At 46.6% G+C, this 19,654-nt stretch overlaps 1 protein-coding gene across 3 annotated transcripts in view; it reads right to left on the bottom strand.

The window, feature by feature from the left end:
- The window catches only part of URGCP (upregulator of cell proliferation), a 58,139-nt gene that overhangs the window by 22,590 nt on the left and 15,895 nt on the right, over positions 1-19,654 (bottom strand). Inside the window, exon 1 of one of the 3 annotated variants that reach the window (XM_085005691.1) lies at positions 11,265-11,298. The exons of the other annotated variants lie outside the window; for them this stretch is intronic. The gene's annotated coding sequence lies outside the window, so the exon portion shown is untranslated. Of the gene's footprint in view, positions 1-11,264; positions 11,299-19,654 lie in introns of those variants that run through there. 3 annotated transcript variants of the gene reach the window in all.

The following is a 19,654-nucleotide window of genomic DNA, read 5'->3' as shown; positions in this document are numbered from 1 at the left end:
GCCGGCCTACACCACAGTCACGGCAACGCGGGATCTTAACCCACTAAGCGGAGCCAGGGATCTAGCCCACATCGTCTTGGATCCTATTGGGATTTGTAAACTGCTGAGCCATGAAGGGAACTCCCAGAATATCGTATCTTTTTTTGGCACACCTGAGGGCAGCAGTTCCAAGGCTAGGGCTCGAACCCACACTATCGCAGTGACAAAGCTAGGTCCTTAAGCTGTTGAGCCACCAGAGAACTCCTTTTTCAAATGCTCCTGGTTGGGTTGAACCGTATCCCCCCAAAACATATATTCAAGTGCTATGTACAGTACTTCAGGTGTGACTTCATTTGGACACAGGGTCTTTGCAGGCGAAATTGGTTAAATTAAGATGAAGTCAGGAGTTCCCGTTGTGGCTCAGTGGATTAAGAACCCGACTAGTATCCATGAGGACTAGCATCCAGAGCCTGCTTCCGATCCCTGGCCTTGCTCAGTGGGTTGAGGATCCCGAGCTGCTGTGGCTGTGGTGTAGGCTGGCAGCTACAGCTGCAATTTGACCCCTAGCCTGGGAAGCTCCATATGCCGTGGGTGTGACCCTAAAAACAAAACAAAACAAAACAAAAAGATGAAGCCATACAAGGGTACGGTGAGCCCCTGATGCAACGACTGGCATCCTTAGAAGAGAGAAATCTGGATACCCGGGGAGAAAACCAGCTGGTGATGGAAGGGGAGGCTGGCGAGATGCTTCTCTAATCCAAGGAGCAGCGAGGACTGCTGGCAGCCACCAACAGGAGGAGAGGGGCTTGGGACAGACTCTCCAGGGACTAACCCTGCCAACACCTTGGTTTCGGATGCCTGGCATCCAGGACAGTGAGAGAAAGAATGTCAGTTTCCTTAAGCCCCGCCAGTTTGCGGTGCAGGGTTCTGGCCTCCCCACCAGACCAGAGCAGCACATATGTGGCTCCAGACAGCTGTCCTCTGTCCCGATGTGGGTTCTCCCCTCTCTGTGTCTGTGCTTCTTCTCTGCTTTTTGGCCGGGCACCAGTCACTGGTTTAGGGTCCCCCCTTCACCCAGCACAACCTCAAATTAACGAGACACATGTGCGAAGAGCCTGTTTGCAAAAAAGGTCATTCCCAAGTACTAGGGGTTAGGGCTTCCACGTGAGTTTCAGACGGAATGCCATTCAACCACAGTACCCACGCCCAAACCAGGGGCCATCCCACTTCTGCGAGGTGACCACAGGCTGTCAAAAGTTTCAAACTCGCAGTGCAGCCGCCAGGACTGGCTAAGAGAACGTACACGAGAAGGTTCCATCAAACGGCACAGGGGGACGAACGGAGGTCAGTTTGTGTGACACAGGCAGTAGATGAGCACCGTGCAGCCGAGCATTTTGGTCCCTGCAACATGCTGGGGTGCGCAGGGAGCGTGGCAGAGGCCACTCCTGTCCACCTGCTTTCAGGCACCTCGAATTTCCTGAGAGCAGCCCACCGAGAAAGGGCCCCTCAAGCAGAAGCGTCTGGGCTGCTGCTGCTGCCCCTCCGGCAAGGCCCCGGGCGACGGTTATAGCAACACCCCGGTCTAAGTGTTCCAAGGAGAGAGTCTGTGTGACAAGCAAGTAGTCTTCGTCTCTGCTTCACTGGACCAGAGGAAACGGCTCTTCGACCTTTTTTTTCCTTTTTTCTTTTTTTTTGCCTACGCTACAGCCACAGCAACACCAGATGCCCAACCCACTGAGTGAGGCCAGGGATCGAGCTGGAATCCTTATGGATACTAGTCGGGTTCGGAACCTGCTGAGCCGCATCGGGAACTCCCTCTTTGGCCTTTCAAGGCAGCTCCAATCTTTCAGGATCTTGTACTAGAGCTGGGTTGGGGAGATGCTATGAACACTCCTTATACAAACTCCACACAATACACGTGTGCTAGTTTATAAAACAGAGCTGGCCTCCCTGCCCTGCTCGACGAATCAGGCTGCTGTAAGGATCCAGAGAGATTTACATATGTGAAGCAAAATTATACAAGACAGTTAGTGTTTTCTTGGATTTGACCACTTTATTTATTTATTTATTCTTTTTAGGGCCATACCTGCAGCATCTGGAAGTTCCTGGGCTAGGGGTCGAACTTGGAGCTGCACCTGAGGCCTACGTCACAGCCACGGCAACGCCGGATCTGAGCTACATCTGCAACCCACACAGCAGCCTGCAGCAACGCTGAATCCTTAACCCACCGAGCCAAGCCAGGGATTGAACCTGCCTCCCCACGGACATCCTGTCTGGTTCTTAACATGTTGAGCCACAATAGGAACTCCTACCCATATATTTATTTACTGCTAGAGACTTTTCTAGGAGTTTGGGATACATCAGTGAAGGACATAAATATCTCTGCTCTTGGCTGACCTTCCACAAGGTGGGAGAGACTGACAAAGAACAGTGTTTGAAAGTGTTGAGGATACACTGGCGGGTGTCAAGTGCTATAGAAGAAAGGAGGTATGGACCGGGATTGGGTACGAGGCGTGTGGGGAACAGGGGCAGAGACTGCGGGAATTAGGCCAGGCTGCACCTCCTGGAGAAGCGAACCTGTGGGCAGGCTTGGCAGGAAGCGAGGGCACACGGCTCCCTGGGAAGAGAGTTCCCGGCAGCCGCATAGGCCGAAGGGGCTCGGGGATCAGGCAGAGGCTGGTGCAAGTGAGCGGGAGGAAGGCAGGAGGGGAGGTCAGGTAAGACTGAACTTTCCAGGCCACAGAAAAGACTCCAGCTTTTTTTTTTTTTTTTTTGCTTTTTAGGGCCATACCTGAGGCATATAGAAAGTCTCAGGCTAGGGGTCAAATTGGAGCTGCACCTGCCAGTCTACTCCACAGCCACAGCAACTCAGAATCCAAGCCACATCTGTGACCTACACCACAGCTCACGGCAACGCCGGATCCTTAGCCCACTGCATGAAGCCAGGGATCGAACCCGCAACCTCATGGTTCCTAATAGGATTCATTTCCGCTGAGCCACTACGGGAACTCCAAGACTTCAGCTTTTATTCTGGAGGATGCTCAGAGTGCAAGTCGACACGCTTGTTCTATGCTGAGGACAGATCAGAGATGACGAAGGTCAGACCCAGGAGGCAGCAGCAGAGGCTACCACCCAGGGTTGGGCTCCGAAAGACTGACAGATTTCAACAGACCGGGAAGAGGGTGTGACAAAGAGCCCAGGAAACCTCCAAATATTCAGGCTCAAGAGAGCTGCTACTGTCTCCAGGGGGAAGGCCGTGGATGAGTGGGGCTGTGCGACATGAGAGGGGCTGGTGCTCATGTTCTAGCCCGGGTGGGGGGACCCACTTCCTTGGAGACGCTGGGCAGCACAGGGACTAGGGGGCTGGGGGTGCTTAAGGAGGGCAGTACTCACTGTGCACCCTTTCCTAAAGACACGCAGTCTGCCCACAACAAAGGTAGAGTCAGGAGTTCCTGCTGTGGCACAGTGGGATCAGAGCCCTGGGACGCAGGTTCAATCGCAGGCCTGGGCACAGTGGGCTAAGGATCCAGTGTTGCCTCAACAGTGGGGTAGGTTGCAGCTGATCCCTGGCCCAGGAACGCCACATGCCATGGGGAGGGGGGTAAGAAAAGCAGAGTCAACTTGCTATTCATCCATGATAGCAGAAAAAAATTAGGGTGTGGTCAGATCTGGAAAATCAAGAGACCAACTGGAAAACCACTATGAGCAATGAGAGAATTCAATAAGCTGGGGACACTAGGGCTGCACCCGAGGCATATGGAAGTTCCCAGGCTGCACCCAAGGCATATGGAAGTTCCCAGGCTAGGGGTTGAATCGGAGCTACAGCAGCCAGTCTGCACCACAGCCACAGCAAGGCCAGATCTGAGCGGCGTCTGCCATCTACACAGCAGCTCACGGCAATGCTGGATCCTTAACCCACTGAGCGAGGCCAGGGATCAAACCCACATCCTCATGAATACAAGTTGGGTTCGTTACCACTGAGCCACAAGGGGAACGCCCCCCAAAAATTTTAAAAGCCAAATAGCCATCCTATATACAAAAAGAAGTTTCAAAATGTGGAAGGAAGACTCCTATGGGGTGGGGGGAGGCTTACTATAATTTTAAAGTCAATTCTCCCCAAATTAACCTGTAAGTGAATTCAGGTTCAAAAACGGATAAACTGATTCTATTGAAATATTTGTACAAGAATAGGAAAATTCTAACAGAACAGTAATGAAAGAGAACAAAACCTGCCAGACAGTAGAACATAGTACAAGCCACAGTAAGTTAAGGCTGTAGTACTGGTTCATGAACAGACAGAGTCCGGTAAAAGAAGAGCCCCCCGTAGGTCCAAATGCAATTGGGAACTGTGTCCCCGATCTGATAGCTCTGCAACTGTAACTCAATTACAATAACCTGAAAAAAAAAAGGTAAATCCCTACTGCTCTTTTCACCAAAATGAACACTACCTGCATCTGAGTTAAATTAGAAATTGAAAGAGTTCCCGCTGTGTCGTACTCTGTTAAGAATCTGACTGCAGCATCTCGGGTTGCTGTGGAGGCATGGGTTTGATCCCTGGACCCGTGCCGTGGGTTAAAAGGATCCATACTTACCCGAAGCTGCTGCCTAGGTCGCAGCTGTAGCTCAGAGTCAATCCCTGGCCCAGGGAACTTCCATATGCCGTGGGTGCCATTAAAAAAAAATGAAAAGAAAAGAAAACGAAGTATAAAATACACTGAAAGAAAATATTAGAGATTAAAAAAAAAAAAAGATCTCAGAGTAAGGAAAGTTTCATAAAGTCAGAAGGCAAATGACAGACAGGAAAAAGCATTCGTAATACAAACAACAAAAATTGGTTTGCTCAGCCTACACAGATCTGCAAATCCATGAGAAAGAGCCAAGAATCTAAAGAGAAACAAAATAACAAAGGACATCTCTAAAAGGCCTTCTGGGTCTACAACAGAACAGGGAGGAGGACAGGAATCCCCACTGTGCCCTGCCTGGACCCCGCTGCTGCTCCAATGATGCTGGCTTCTCACACAGAAACAGCGGGTACCTGAATTTTCATTCGTGTTCCTCTTATACCTTTTGAGATTTTTACCATGTGCATATATTACTGTCTTTTTTTTTTTTTTTTAAAGTAAAGCAACTAACAATTTTGTTAAAGGTTACAAGGTAGAGAGAGAACCTAAGACAGAACCACCGCATCTCAACTATAAGACTTTCCGGACAAGCAGGTGATCTTGCTCAGAAAGCACAACCTCCCAGAGGGAGTCCTTCCTTAAAGAAAAGGGCCGCTTCTAAGTTATTCCACACTCCACCGTCTTCCCTAAAAGCGTAATTGAAGGTACAACCACTCTGCAACACGGCTTCTCACGCCAACGAACCACGCCAACACACCCTTCACTTTCCTCCAGAGCACGCCACGGAGAGGCCGCAGGAGCTTCGTGATGAGAACAACGTAAGGTAACTATTTCAAAGGCAAAAAATAAACATTAATTTTACTTCTTTGAACAGCTCCTTACATGTTGCTAATTTTTAAAACTTCTTTTGTAAGAGCATTTGAAACTAATGAATAGCAAAGAATTAATAAACTCTCAATTGATTACATAAAAAAAAACTGAATCCAACATTATTGTTGGGCCTCAGTAGCCAAATTTAAACCAAATGTCCTTAATGGGGTCACTGTGTATCATATTTTAACTGAAACGGCTTAGCTGGGCCTCAGTTCCCCGTCTGTGTAATATGGTCAGTAACAGTTACTTGCCATAGGGTTGCTGTGAAGATTAAATAACATAAGATATGCAAGAGCACTTAAGACAGAGCCTGCAGACACATGTCCTGGAAGCAGACAGCATCTCAATTTCCTACACCCTCCCTCGGACTGGAAAGCCCCTGCCGCTCGTGGTTCTGGGCAAGAGGAGGCTCTCCTTTGAGCTGGGACAGAGGGTGGCCGCATGACATCTGCCACCTGTGGGCAGGTCAGTGGGGTTCAGGGCCAGAGCCAGAGAGGCTTCAGCCTACAACCCCATCCTGGGCCTCTCATTTTCTCCAGTAGGGACACACTGGGGTGGCTGCTGGCTCCCTGCGCAACCCCAGCGGGGCGGGGGCACACTCTGCCTCCTGCTGGCAAAGCCATGTGCGTTCTTTGGCTCTTTGGAAGGTGCAGAGGCTAAGGCTCCTGCTGGACCTCTCCCGGGAGCACGTGCACACCTTGGCTGAGCTCCTGAGCGTCTCCTCCCACAGTGGCATCCGTAGGCCCTTTCCCCCCCTCCCGCCCCCGGCCTGGCCAGCGGACCCAGCCTTCACCCAGGGCGAAGAGCTCGCAGCTCTGCGGACCCATTTGGACCAGGCCAGGCTCCCATGGAAAGCTGAGCCCCTTCCTGAAGGACCTTTTCCTGCCCCACAAATGATGGCATTAGGAGAGAATCTGCCTGGACAGGGAAGGCAATAGGTCTCCCTTTCCCGTCCGTCCGGGGGATGCTAACAGGCAGTGCTTTCAGCAGCCAAGGAGCTGAGCGGCCAGGAGGGCAGGCGAGGCCGTCCGCTGGGGCTCCTGGCCTCCCCCACTTTCCCCAGGACCCTCTCATGGCATCCGCTCCCCTCCCACCCCGGCCAGGGCAGAGGCTGCTTCAGTGCTACAAGGACCACATTTTCTGAAACGAAAACCGGTTTACTTAGGGGATGTGGGTGGTTAGAATTCGATGTTACCAACCAGATCAAAGAAACTGGAACTATCTCTGAAGGACCAAGTTCTGAGGAATTTCAAGGATGATGTTTCCATCTTAGAAGATGGGGTGCATGAAAATGCCATTAGTGTCCCATTTCTCTTTTTTTCTTTCTTCTTTTTAATTTTTATTTTATTTTATTATTTTATTTATTTATTTTGCTTTTTAGGACCACACCTTCGGCATAGGGAAGTTCCCAGGCTAGGGGTGGAATCAGAGCTGCAGCAGGATTCGAGCTGCGTCTGCGACCGCAGCTCATGGCAATGCTGGATCCTTAATCCACTGAGTGGGGCCAGGGATGGAACCCAAATCCTCATGGATGCTAGTTGGGTTCTTAACCCACTGAGCCAGAAAGGGAACTCCTAGAAGAACACTTGTGCATGTCCAGAGGGAGATACCAACTGCGTGGCACCATCTTACAGAGAAACCTGGAAACGGTCTTAACTAAATAACATAACCATGCCACAGAATGTTCTATACATGCCAAATTTTAGGTAAATCTTCTTGTTCTCACGGGGGAGAATGCTGAAGCACAGCCCTGGGTGAATAAAGCAAAGCTGTAGAAGAGCATGAGGCCATTTATGTACAAAGAGAGGAAATAAATGGTTAAGACGACAAGTTTTATGTTACATGCAAAATAAAACAATAAATGTAAAAATTGGGGGAGAAACAAAGAACAAATATAACACATAAATGCAACAAAAAATGTCAGGATACCTGCCTAACTAAGATGGGGGAGGGGGAGGAGCTCTAGTCGACTCTGTAAGCATGTCTCTCTCAGAAGAATAATAGCCTAATTTCAGAAACACTAAAACTTTTTAAGTGGTGGTCTATGCAAACGCAGACGACGTTTGATTTTTTTTCTTTCTTTTTTTTTCTTTTTAGGGCCGCACCCACAGCACATGGAGTTTCCCAGCCTCGGGGTTGAATTGGAGCTGCAGCTGGAGCCTAAGCCACAGCCACAGCAACGCCAGATCTGAGTGGCGTCTGCGACCTACACCACAGCTCACAGCAACACCGGATCCTTAACCCACTGAGCGAGGCCAAGGACTGAACCCGCATCCTCATGGATACTAGTCAGATTCGTTTCCACTGTGCCACAACGGCAAACGAATCCCTACGTTTGATTTTTCTCCTCTGTTTCATAGTTTTGGTTTGTTTGTTTTTCAAAGCATCTACCACTAACAATCTGAAAAAAATATACATATTTTGCACAGTTAACTGTCCTTCTAGAGAGGTGTGGATGGATGGCTATAAAACTGCTGGAGCCCCTCAAGATGGGCTACACATGATGAGGGCCATAGACCTTGGTCCCAGGAAAATACACAGGAACCTCCAGTGCTGCATACAATTTCAGGGGATGCAGGGCCCTGGCAGCCCACCCATGAACCATGGACCCCAGGTTAAGAACCTCTGATCTGCACATTTAAAGCTGCAGAAATGGATGCAGAGAACACGTGCTGGGATTAGACAGACTCCCGGACCCAAGGCAACTCCAACAGTGACGGCGCAGGCAGAGCAGAGAAGAGACAGGGGCTGCAAGGAGTGGAAGCTCGTAGGAGACAGTCGATGGTCGCGGGATGCGCATCTCCACCTCGCCTGCCCTCTCCGCCTCCTCCACCCTGCTGTCACATGGATTTCCCGAGAGCTTGGTGACAAACATCCTTCAGCGAACAGGGAGCAATAAGCCCACAAAACGAGGCCAGGTCCTGTAATCTGGCCCCGACTCCATCTCCGGCCTTGTCTCGACGTAGCTCCAGAGACGCTGGGCTGTGAGGCGTCTCAAACATCTCTTTTCCTTCGATGGCTTCATTCTTGCCATTTTCTTTTGCACGATGCCTAGCACAGGGGTAAGGGCCTCAAAACCTCTCAGGGTTTCTTCTTTCCTTCCCAGCTCTCGCATGGAAATCGTCACTTAGAAAAGAACACCAGTGGGGAGGGAGTGGGATGGACCGGGAAGCTCGGGGTGAGCAAACTACTACACTTGGTGATGGATCAGCAGTGCGGTCCTGCCGTATAGCACGCGGAGCTATACCCAGTCTCTTGGGATAGACCATGATGGAAGATAATATAAGAAAGGGAACGACTGGGTCGTTTTGCTGTACAGCAGAAATTGGCACAGCACTGTAAATCAACTATACCTTGATTAAAAAAATAAATTTCAAAAAATGTTCAAAAAAAGAAAAGAACGCCAGATTCGGAGGCTTCTCCATGAACAGCCCAGCAGAAAGAAAGGCTCCCCTCCCATCCCTGCCTTGAATCGTTGGACTTGTTCCCACAGCACCTAGTCTAGGAGGCTGAACGTCTGCTGACTTGAGAGAGATCAAAGAATCCTAGGAAACCAGGCCTCGCTGGCTAGACTCTGGTCTACCAGCAAAGCGTACAGACCTCTTGAGGTGTGGACTGTCCCCACATTCGTACATAAGCAGACGGTTCTTTCCATGAAATGAAATAAAGTATACTACATACGACAGGGTCACTGTGCTGTACAGTAGAAACGGACAGAACACTGTAAATCAACTATAACGGAAAAAATAAAAATCATTAAAAAAAATAAAGTCCACTAAACACTTTGTGGCAGCTTTGCCATGGGTATGCCTCAGAAATTAATGCCAAACGCAGACTTGGGAGGTCGCTCATACATAGAACTGCAAATATCAAATCTGCACTAAGACCACCTGACACAGGGACAGAGTTTAGCACGACCGCCCCAATAGACCCAGATCTACCAAGTAGAAGGCTTGGATGCCAAATGCCCCATCACTTTTGTAAAGGTCTCATGGCAGCGGCACACAGGCTTAGCCTCCCCCGTGCTGCCTTCAGCCTGCTCTGCCTCACCCTGTTGTGACAAGAGGGCTGGGAATGCAGTGGGACCTTCAACCTCTTGATGAATCAGCCTGGCCTTCTGAGAGATGAGCTATTTATTCTATTTACAAGCTCAAAGTACTGGGTACTCCTGACTGCTCCTCCCGAACCTCGAAAGACAGCAGGTAGATGGAAAATGCCCATGACTTGGCTCGAGTCAAACGCAGCTTGCTCCATGCAGGCCCAGTGCATTCAGGGCACGGCTCGGGCCTCACGGGCAAGGGGCCTAAGGGCCACCATTGCCACCCCCCAGCAGGCCCCACGCCAACCCCCGCCCCAGTCAAAGCCCTTTGTGAGGTGTGAGGATGAACTTGAACGGCTATGCCAGCCACAAGCTTGAAGACACTGGATGATGGACAACAGTCAAATAAAGTCCAATACCAACTAAAGCAATGACCTTGAGACGAATCTTCCTCCTCTGCGAAGCGTGGCTGTTGGATTAATTCTGTCATGCCCAGCTTTCGAGACTAGTTAAATTACCAAAACAAAAAGTAATCATAATGAATGGCCGAGGTTTTATTTTGCAGTAAGGATTGTATAAAATTGCAAACTCTGTGTGTCACCCGCATTTCCGAAAAGAAATCACGTTTTAACGCCAGGACAGGAGAATGGAGATGATGTCAGAATAGGGGCACCCCCTGTAACCCGGCCCGCGGCCCGGCCCAAGCAGGAGGCCCAGGCCAGGCCGAAGCAGGGTCTGCCCGGCCCTCGCTGCCGACGGTGGGGACTTTCGGGCTGCGTCCCGACGGCGGCGAGAACCCAGCATCAACTCCAACGCGAGCAAGCGGAGAAAAGAGATGCGGAAGGCGGGGTGGCGGGCGCCGCGGCTCCAGGCCGGGGGCGCCGGGGGGGGGCCGCGCCCGCGCTGCCGGGCCCCGGCCCCCGCGCCCCCCGCCCCGGATCCCGCCCCCGGCGCCGCGATCCCCACTCCGCCCGCGCCCCCCGCCCGCCTCCGCCCGCCCCCGCCCCGGCCGCCTCCGCCCAAGGTCGGCAGGAGAGGGCCGCGGGGCCTGGCGCGCCGGCGGGCGGGGGTCCGGGGCCGCCGGCCGGGAAGGGCCGCAGCCCGCCGCCGGCCGCCCGCAGCCCCCACCCCGCAGCCCCCTCCCCAGCGCGGCCGCGAGCGCCGCACTCACCCGGGCGACGCCATGAGCGCGGCGAGGTCTCGGCGCTGCCGCCGCCTCCGCTTCCTCCGCGCTGAGCGACTCCGCCGGGGAGGGGCCTCGCGCCGGCCGCCGGCCGCCCGCCGCCCGCCGGGGCAGCTCCCGGCGGCGGGGGCGCGGGGAGGGCGCCGAGGCGGCCCGAGAAGGGTGCGAGCGGCCCCGGCGGCGGCGGAGGGCGCCCGGGTCCCGGCGCGGAGCGGCCCGGGCGGGGGCGGGGGACCTCGGGGAGGCGGCCCGGGGTCAGCTCGGCGCGGCCCGGGGGCGGCGGGGGCACGGGGTTGCCACGGGCACGAGGGCGGTCCGCCGCGACCCGCAGCCCGGACCCGCCCATCTGCCCAGGTGCCCGGGTGCCCGCGGGCCAGGACTCCTCGGGAGGCGCCTTCGGGGCCAATGCGGCCGAGAACCTGCCCAGGGGCCACGAAGCAGCGGCAGCAGCCAGGTGAGGTCCACACCTCCCTGCGATGTGAGTTTCATTTCCCTGCGAAAAGCCTTGTCTTCAGCTCTGGCGTGCAAGGCGTTGTTGTTGAGCAAAGCAATAACTGCTGTTTCTTACGTGATGTGCTGTCTCGCCCGCGTCGCTGGCCTCTGAGAGCCAGTTAGCTCTTGTAAAACGTGTGTGAATTCACATTGTGAAGCCCTGAGGAGCGTGGGCACTTTTTATCATTATTCACATCGTACTGTTTATCAATAATATTGAGTCTGGACGTCCTGCACTGGGTTTCACAGCATCTACTCTGGGTACATGGAGCCTCCGTTCCTGTCTCAGCAAAATGAATTTTCACAGGTAAATGGCCTCTTGCAAGTAAAAACACTTAATAAAAAGCTCTGGACAATGAAAACCATTGTTGATGACATTTCTCTTATGTTAAGTATTATTCGTCCACTAATAAGAACAAGAGAAAGCAAAAGCTGTGAGTGAAAGCCTAGGCTCTGGGTTGAAATCATACCTGGGTTGAAATCTCAACTCTACCAATCACTAGCTCTGGAACGTGAGGCAAGTTAGAACCTTCCCAGGGCTCTAGCTTCCTCAGTTGAAAAACGAGGATAATAAGATAGGTCTCTTCGTCTCTATGAGAATTGAATGAATTAATATTTGTAAAGTGGTTAATGCATTGCCTGGTAAATGGTCTCAACCTCCCAAGAATCCCTGCAGCCTCCTTGGTTCCGAAAATGGATCTTACAGTCGCTGCCTTGAGTTCAGAGTTCAGAGTTAATACTCTGTAAGTAAAGCCACAGGACTTGTGAGACCCAAAGTCGGGGTAAGTCCAAGAGGACCAGGGTTACAGAAGCGTTTGGGGAGTGGGCAGCTGCTGAATGGCCTGATTCACGACAGTAATGACTGCCACTGGAATGAGGGCGCTTAGATCCTTTTTTTAAATAAGCAGTTGGTGTTAAAATCTATTTGGAAATAATAATGTCAGTTCGATGAAATTATTCTTCCTCAGGATGTTTTACCAGGTATGTAGCATTTCACTGCGTGCTGGACCACCTTTAACCAACCCCTCTTACTAAACATATGTCTTTCTACTAGTATTTCATTATTGTAAGGAAAGGAATAAATATTCTTATAGCCCAAACTCCCCATACATATCCATGAGTATTTCTTTAGGCCAGGTTCCTCGGAGTCAGATAATACTAGTGTTTTTAATCTCGTCAGATACATACATAATCTCTCGCACGCACACACATATAAGCTAGTCCACATATATACAGACACGCATATACACATACACACACAGACGCGCACACACAGACTGCTGTCCCGGCACGATCATCAGCACTGATGGGAGTGCCAACTTCCCAAAACTCTCAATAAATTTCACAATTTATCACTGCAAATTTAATTGGTTAAAAACCAGTGTTTTGACAAAATGGCAGACTAGGAAGTTCAAGCACTCCTTTTCCCACAGAAACATGAAGAAAACAACCAGAAGCTGTCTGAACTAATTTCGTAGGAGCTCTGGAAAAGTCCCAATTTTACAGCAAGCAAGCAAAGATTCAAGCAAGAAAAGGTCATCCTTAAAATAACAGGAAGGTTTTGTGGCATTTTCACTTACTATTGCCCCACACCTTCGCCAGTGTGGCAGTGGTCTTGCTCTTGAGCAGGTAGCATCCTGCTTCCCAGTCCCCTGACCCCATCACCTTGAACTGGATGGAACAGAGCAGAACTTATTTGTATACTACCTGATCTGTAAGAAATAGTGAAGGCAGTCCTTTAGTTTGAAATGATAGGATGCTAGACAGTAACTTACAGCAGCATGAAGATGTCAAGATCTGATGAATACCTGGACAAACATAAAAACCAGTATTACCTTAATTTTGGCAGAAACTCCACTTTGTATTTCAGCAGAAGACAAATGCATTAAAATAATTAAATTATAAGTCTATGTTATTAGATACACAATGTATAAAGATGTAATGTGTGACATTAATAAGACGAAGAGGAAACAGAACAATATAGGAGTAGAGTTTTGTACGCAATTGAGGTCAAGTTGGTAACATCCTAATTAGATTGTGTTATAACCTGAGAGTGTTATATGTAATCCCCAGGTAACCACAAAGAAAATATCTATAGAATATACAGAAAAGTATACATGAGAAGGGAATTAAAATATATCATTACAAAAAGAAAAAGAGCCAAACAGAAAACAAGGCAGTAATAGAGACCAAAAAACTATAAGACTTTTTTTTTTTTTTAAGTAGCAAAATGGCAGTAGTAAGTTTCTCCTTGTTAGTAGTTACTTTAAATGTAAGTGGATTAGGAGTTCTGTAGTGGTGCAGCGGAAAGGACTCTAACTAGGAACCATGAGGTTGCCGGTTTGATCCCTGGCCTTGCTCAGTGGGTTAAGGATCCGGCATTGCCTCTGTCTGTGGCGTAAGCTGGCAGCTGTAACTCCTATTAGACCCCTAGCCTGGGAACCTAAAAAAAAGCAAAAATATAAGTGGATTAAATGGTCTGATCAAAGGCAGAGATAGGCAGAATGGATTAGGAAAATAATCCATATATATATATATATATATATATATATATATATATATATAGTCTTAAAAGGACACATTTTAGATTTAAAGACAGAAAAAGATTAAATGTAAAAGGATAAAAAGAGATATTCCAAGTAAATATTAATCAAAAGAAAGCTGGTAGGGTATATTAATTCAGATGAAATAGACCTCAGTTCAAAAACTTAAAAAGACAAAGACACATCTTGGACAAAAAGTAATTGTATAAGATATAACAATTATAAACTATAATTCCACCAAAAATCCTCAACAAAATACTAGCAAACAGAACACAGAAAAATAGAAAAGGATTATATACTATGACCAAGTGGATTTATTCCTAGAATACAAGGATGGGCCAACAAATGAAATTCTATCAGTGTAATATATCACATTAATATGATGAAGGAAAAAAAACACATGCTATCAATTCATGCAGAAAAAAAAAGGCATTTAACAAAATTCAATAATATTTCACAATAAAAATCCTAAAACTAAGAATGGAAGGAAACTTCTTCATTATATTAAAGGTCATATATGGAAACCCCCAGAGCAATGATGAAAGCCTAAAGGTTTTTCCCTAAAATCAGAAACAAACCCCCAAAAACCCCCAAAACAACAAAAACCCCCCAAAAAGAGTGCTGTCTTTGGCCTCCTCTGTTCAACACAGTGCTGTAAGTCCTAGAAAGAGCAGTTAAGCAGTAAGAAGAAATAAAAGGGATCCAAATTAGAAAGGAAGAAGTAAAAGTATCTCTGTTTTAAGATCATGTGATCTATCTGGAACACCCAAAAGACTCCACCAAAAGCCATTAGAATCAATATATGAATTCAGTAAATTTGCAAGATACAAATATCAACATACCGAAAGAAGCAGACAAAAACCTATACACAAACCAAAGCCTATCCAAAAAGGAAAGTAGGAAACAATCTTGTTTACAATAGCATCAAAAAGAATAAAATACTTAGGAATAAGCTTAACTAAGCAGGTGAAAGACTTGAAACTAAAGAGTATAAAACATTCATGAAAAATCAAAGACGACACAAATAATATGAAGGACATCCCATGTTCATGGATCGAAAAAATTGATGTTGTTAAAATGTCCATATTACCCAAAGTGATCTATAGTTTCAGTGCAATCCGTATCAAAATTCCAATGGCATTCTTTACAGAAATAGAAAAAAATAATCCTAGAATTCACTTGGAACCATAAAAGACCCTGCATGTCCAAAGCAATTTTACACAAGAAGAACAAAGCTGGAGGTGTTACATTTCCTGATTTCAAAAGCTATTACAAAGCCATGGTACTAGCATTACAACAAACATAAAACAACAGAACATAGTAGAGAGCTCAGAAATTAGTCCACAGATTTACTATCAGCTGATCTTTGAGAAGTGTATCAAGAATACAGAATTGGGGGAGTGTCCATTGTGGCTCAGCAGGTTAAGAACCCAACACAGTCTGAAGATGTGAGTTTGATTCCTGGCCTCTTGGTGGGTTAAGGATCCGGCATGGCCACAAGCTGTGGCGTAGGTTGGAGATGTGGCTCAGATCCAGTATTGCTGTGGCTGTGGTGTAAGCCAGCAGCTGCAGCTCTAATTAGACCCCTAGCCTGGGATCTTCCATAAGCAGCAGCCTTAGCCCTAAAAAAGGGGGAAAAAAAAAATACACAATTGGAAAAGGATAGTTTCTTCAATAATCAGTACAGGAAAACGGGATATACACACGTAGAATAATGAAGTTGAGTCATCTCACACCACATAAAAAATCAACTCAAGATGGATTGAAGAAATAAACATAAAATCCATAACCATAAAACTCTTAGAAAAAAACATAAGGAAAGCAAAATATTGGGCTTAACAATGACTTACTGGATGACACCAAAATTTCAGGCAATGAAAGCAAAAATAGACAGGTAGAATTATATCAAACTAAAAAGCTACTGCACAGCAAAAGAAACAATCAAGAAAATATAAAGGTAAACTAAGGAATGGAAGAAATATTTGCAAACCATATGTCAGATAAGAGGTTGCTATCCAAAATACAGAAGGAACCATTTGACAAAATGGGCAAAGGACTGGTTGACATTTCTCAAAAGAAGACATACAAATGTCCTTCATACAAACAGGTATATGAGATGTTCAACATCACCAACCGTCAGGGAACCGCAAATGGAAGAAAAAAAAAAAAAAAAAGCCAGGGGGGCTATTACTTCACAGCTGTTAGAACGGCTGTTACAAAAAACCCCAGAAGATGTCAAATGCGGCGAGGATGTGGAGAAATGGGATGCCTTGTACACTGGTGCTGGGTGTTTAAATTGCTGCAGCCACTATGGAAAACCTATAGAGGTTCTTCAAAAAACTGAACATGGAAACGCCAAGAGATCCAGTAATCCCACGTCTGGGTCTATATCCCAAAGTACTGAAGTCAGAATCTCAAAGAGACATCTGAACTTCATTGCAACATTATTCACAATAATTGGGATATTGCACACAGGATAAATGTCTGTCAATGGGTGATTAATGGGCAAAGAAAAACATGGTATACAAATACAAAGGAATATTAGCCTTTAAAAGGCAGCAAATCGGAGTTCCCGTCATGGCTCAGTGGTTAACGAATCCGACACGACTACAGAGACAATGAAATCCCTATCAAAGTTCCAAGCCATTTTCTACAGTTAGAGAAGAACTCATCCTAAATTTCATATGGACTCTCCAGGACCACTGAATAAGTGAAACAGACTGAAAATGAAGTACAAAGTTCAAACTCACATATACTGATTTCAAAACTAACTACAAATCTACAATAATCAAAACTGTAGGAGTTCCCATCGTGGCTCAATGGTTAACAAATCCAACTAGGAACCATGAGGTTGAGGGTTCGATCCCTGGTCTTGCTCAGTGGATTAAGAATCTGGCGTTGCCATGACCTGTGGTGTAGGTCACAGAGGGGGCTCAGATCTGGCATTGCTGTGGCTGTGGTATAGGCCGGTGGCTATAGCTCCGAATAGACCCCTAGCCTGGGAACCTCCATATGCCATGGGAGCAGCCCTAGAAAAGGCAAAAAGACAAAAAAAAACCAAAAAAAAAAAAAAAAAACCCAAAACCTGTAGAATTGACATATAGACCAAAGGAACAGAAAAACGAGGCCAGAAATTCTCATACATATTGTCCTATACATGTATGTATGTCCTACATATATAGTTATTAGTTTCAGGTATACAGCAAAGTTAGTTATATTTTTCTGATTTTTCCCATTATAGGTTATGATAAGATATTAAATACAGTTCCCTGTGCTCTACAATAAATCCTTGCTGCTTATCTATTTTTCGTAGGGTAGCTTGGTAATCCCATACTCCTAATGTATCCCTCCTACCCCCTCCCCCCTTAGTTTGTATCTATGTCTGGGAGAATGTTTCTGCTTTGTGTATATATTCATTTGTATTATTTTTTCAAAGCAACATATAAGTGATATCATACAATATTTGTCTTTTTCTGTATGACTGACTTCACTAAGTAAAATATTCTTAGTGTCCACCCATGTTTCTACAAATGGCAAGCTTTCATTTATATATATATATATATATATATATATATATATATGGTAAATAAACACCACAGTTTCTTAAGCCAATTATCTGTTGATGAGCGCTTGGGTTGTTTCTGTGTCTTGGCTATTACAAATAATGCTGCTATGAGCTTTGGGATGCATGTATCTTTTCAAATTAGAGTTTTCATCTTTTTCAGATATATACCCAGGTGTGGGATTGCTGGATCACATGGTAGCTATTTTTAGTTTTTAAAGGACCCTCCACAGGGTTTTCTGCAGCAGCTGCACCAATTCACATTTCCACCAACAGTGTAGGAGTGTGCCCTTTTCTCCACGATCTCTCCAGCATTTATTTGTAGTCTTTCAATGACAGCTATTCTGACCGGTGTGAGCTAACACCTCACCATGGTTTTGTTTTGCATTTCACTAATGATAAGTGATGTTGAGCATCTTTTCATGTGCCTGTTGGCCATCTGTATGTCTTCTTTGGAGAAAGTCTCTTTGGGTCTTCTGCCCATTTTTTGATTGTTGGGTTATTATTTATATTGAGTTGTATGAGCTGTTGGTGTATTTTGGATATTTCGCCCTTTTCAGTCACATCGTTTGCAAATACTTTTTCCCATTCCATTGGTTGTCTTTTTATGTTGATGGTGTCCTTTGTTGCGCAAAATCTTTTAAATTTGATGCTGTCCAGTTTATTTTTGTTTTTCTTTCTTTTGCCCTGGAAGACTGATCTAAGAAAATATGACTACAATTTATGTTTGAGAATGTTTTGCCTATGTATTCTTTTAGGAATTTTATGTTAGGTCTTACATTTAGATCTTTAGGAAGTTCCCAGCGTGGCTCCGCGGTAATGAGCTCCATGGTAATATAGTATCAATGAGGATGCTGCTTCCATCCCTGGCCTCGCTCAGTGGGTTAAGGATCCAACATTGCTGTGAGTTGTGGTGTAGGCTGTAGACATGGCTTGGGTCCTGCATTGCTATGGCTGTGGTGGAGGCCAGCAGCTGTAGCCCTGATTCAATCCCTAGCCAGGGAACTTCCTTATGCCACAGGTGCGGCTCTAAAAAGCAAATAAATAAATGGATCTATAAATCAGCCGATCTGATTTTTGGGTATGTTGTGAGGGAGTGTTCCAATTTCATTACATGAAAGTTTCCCAACACCCTTTCTTGAAGAAACTGTCTTGTCTCCATTGTATATTCTTGCTTCCCTTGTTGTAGAGTAATTAACCATATGTATGTGGGTTTATTTCTGGCTCTCTATTCTGTTCCATTGATCTATATGCACCTTTTTGTGCCAATATCACACGGTTTTGATGACGAGAGCTTTGAGTATAGTCTGAAGTCCAGAAGGGTTTTGCCTCCAGCTCTATTCTTTTTCTTCAGGATTGCTTTGGCAACTCTGGGTCTTTTTTGGTTCCATATAAATTTTAGGATGATTTGTTCTAGTTCTGTGAAAAATGTCATGGGTATTTTGATAGGGACTGCATGAAATCTGTAGATTGCTTTGGGTAGCATGGCTACGTTAGCAATATTAATTCTTCCCATCCAATAACATGGGTTATCTTTCCATTTCTTTGAATGGTCTTCATTTCATTTATCACTGTTTTACAGCCTCCAGTATAGTTCTTTCACCTCTTTGGTTAAGTTTATTTGTAGGTATTTTGTTTTTTTGAACACGATTTTAAATGGGATTTTTTGTGCTTTCTTTCTGATATTTTATTATTAATGTAAAGAAATGCAACCGATTTCTGCATATTAATCTTGTATCCTGCTATCCTGATACCTTGCTAAATTAATTTATTCTAAGAGTAGTTGTGTGGAGACATTAGGGTTCTCTATATGTGAGATCATGTCATTATAGTGACAGTTTTGTTTTTTTACCTTTTGGCCACCTTGCGGCATATGGAGCTCCCCGGCCAGGGATCAGATCCAAGCCAAAGTCAAAACCTAAGCCATCTCTGTGGCAATGCCTGATCTTTAAGCCACGTGCTGGGCCAGAGAGCGAACCTGCGTCCCAGCGCTCCCAAGATGCCATGGATCCTGTTGTGCCACAGTGGGAACTCCCACAGTGACAGTTTTATCTCTCCCCTTCCAATCTGTATACATTTTCTTTCTTTTTCTTTTTTTTCTTTTCTTTGCTTTTTAGGCCACACCCACAGCATGTAGAGGTTCCTGGGCTAGGGGCTGAATCTGAACTGTAGCTGCTGGCCTACACCACAGCCACAGCAATACCAGATCCGAGTCATGTCTGTGACCTACACTACAACTCATGGCAACATCGGATCCTTAACCCACTGAGCAAGGCCAGGGATCAAACCCTCAACCTCATGGTTCCTAGTCCGATTCGTTAACCACTGAGCCACGAACAGGAACTCCCTTTTTCTATTCTC

This window comes from Sus scrofa, chromosome 18 (assembly GCF_054392235.1).
Source record: "Sus scrofa isolate SSC_HxYL_T2T_F1_AM1 chromosome 18, Sscrofa_HxYL_maternal_Yorkshire_Landrace_v2.0, whole genome shotgun sequence".
Taxonomy (NCBI): Eukaryota; Metazoa; Chordata; class Mammalia; order Artiodactyla; family Suidae; genus Sus; species Sus scrofa.
Note: the sequence above shows the minus strand (reverse complement) of the source record. Positions and strands in the feature narration are given on the sequence as shown.